Raw genomic sequence first — 2421 nt, 5'->3', positions numbered from 1 at the left:
GATGTCCAAGAATTCCTGTGTCGATTGTATAGAGTGTCTGGATCCGCTGATCAGGAGTTTCAGTTTCTGCTGTAGTTCTTTGGCCATTTTGTGTGATGGTGTCCCTGGTAATGATACTATGGGTCTGAGTGGGATGTCTGGTTTGTGCACTTTGGGTAGTCCATAGAATCTGGGGGTGTTGTTGCTTTCAGGTTTCATTCTTTGTAGGTCAGACCTGGTTATCTGTCCGTTTTTTTGTAGATTCCTCAGTGTGTTGTTTATCCTATTGGTGAGCTGTGGGGTTGGGGTCAAACTCCCGCTTTTGGTAGGTGTTGGTATCTGCAAGTAGTTGTTGTGCTTTTTGCGTGTACTCTGCTTTGTCCAGGATGACCATCATTCTGCCTTTGTCTGCTGGTAGTATAATTATGTTCTTATTGTTTCTTAGCGATTTTAGTGCTTCCCTCTCCTTGGTGTTGAGGTTATGTGTTTGTCTTTTTCTTGTCATCAGCGGTACGATACTTTGCCTCACTGTTTGCTGTGTCTCTTCTGTCAGTCCATTGTTCCTGAGTGTGTATTCTAGTGCTGCTAGGAAGTCTGCTGTCTTGGCGTCCCTGTGATTGTAGTTGAGTCCCTTGGCCAGTATTGTTCTTTCCGTGTCTGTGAGCTGTCTGTGGGAGAGGTTTTTAACCCAGGTGTGTGTTGTGGTGTCCTCTTCTTTGTGTGTTTTTTCATTTTTTCTTTTAGTGCCGTTTTTTTGCGGTGTGTGGTCCTGTTCTGCCCTATGGTGACGGCCTGTTCTATGGCCTGGGTCCATTCCTGATTGGTGGTTTTTGAAATTAACGATTTTTGGCGCGTAATTTCTTGTCTGTATTTGTGTAGTCTGTTGTGAGCGTCTGTAATCATTACCTGGATCATCCTGAATCCGTTCTGCCTGGCTGTGTCCCTGGCTTGTGGATTGTTGACTGGTGGTCTGAATCTGACACATGGTGGAAGGATTCGATTCTTTCGGCATTCATGCAGGAACCGGAGTTGTTCGTATGTGGCGCTTAGGCGCTTGGCACAGGATTCCCATTTCCTGGCTTGTCTTAGCGTCTCTCGCCCATAGGTGTTCAAAGTTTGGGAGAAGATTTGTAGCTCGGGTGCTCGTTGTTGTGGTTCTGTTCGCCGAGCTGGGAATTTGTCTTGCAAGACAAATTCCCAGCTCGGCGAACAAAACCACAACAACAAGCACCTGAGCTACAAATCTTCTCCCAAACTTTGAACTCGCTTCATCATCGTCAGAGACCAGTCCCACCCCGACAATACTGTCTTCACCATCATCAGAGACCCTTTCCACACCGGTAACACTCTCTTCCAGCACCATTAGAGACCCCTCCTACCCCGGCAACACTCTCTTAATCATCGTCAGAGACCCCTCACACCCCGGTAACAATCTCTTCCAACACCATCAGAATCTCCTCCTACCCCCGGAAACACTCCCATCTAACATCAGACATGCCTCCCAACCCAGAAACTCTCTCTACTTCATCATCAAAGACACCTCCCACCCCAGTAACATTCTGTTCCAACACTATCAGAGACCCCTCTCACTCCGGTAACACTCTCTTCATCATCATCAGAGATCCCTCTCACCCGGTAACACTGTCTTAAGCATCATCAGAGACTCCTCACACCCCGGTAACACTCTCTCCAACACCATCAGAGACCCCCCTCACTCCGGTAACACTCCCTTCATCATCATCAGAGACCCCTCCCAACCTGGTGACACTCTCTTCCAACATCATCAGAGACCCCCATACCCCTGTAAGACTGTCGTCATCATCATCATCAGAGACCCCTCACACTCCGGTAACACTCTCTTCATCATCATCAGAGACTCCCCATACCCCTGTAACACTGTCTTCATCATAATCAGAGACCCCTCAATCCGGTAACACTCTCTTCAACATCATCAGAGATCCCTCACACCCCTGTAACACTCTCTTCATCATCATCAGAGACGCTTCCTACCCTGATAACACTCTCATCATTATTATCAGAGACACCTCCCACCCCGGTAACAATCTCTTCCAACACCATCAGAGTCTCCTCCTACCCTGGATACACTCTCATCTAACATCAGACACGTCTCCCAACCCAGAAGCTCTCTCTTCATCATCATCAGAGACACCTCCCACCCCAGTAACATTCTCTTCCAACACCATCAGAGACCTCTCCTACCCCAGTAACTCTCTCTTCAACATCATCAGAGATCCCTCACACCCTGGTAACACTCACTTCATCATCGTCAGAGACCCCCCCCCATACCCCTCTAACACTCTCTTCATCATCATCAGAGACCCCTCCTACCCTGGTAACACTCTCAACATCATCTTCAGAGACCCCTCCTACCCCGGTAACTCTCTCCTCATCATCATCAGAGACCCCTCCTACCCCGGTAAC

The sequence above is a fragment of the Chiloscyllium punctatum genome, chromosome 8, assembly GCF_047496795.1.
Source record: "Chiloscyllium punctatum isolate Juve2018m chromosome 8, sChiPun1.3, whole genome shotgun sequence".
In the NCBI taxonomy this organism is placed as follows: domain Eukaryota; kingdom Metazoa; phylum Chordata; class Chondrichthyes; order Orectolobiformes; family Hemiscylliidae; genus Chiloscyllium; species Chiloscyllium punctatum.
This window is presented reverse-complemented; position numbering follows the sequence as displayed.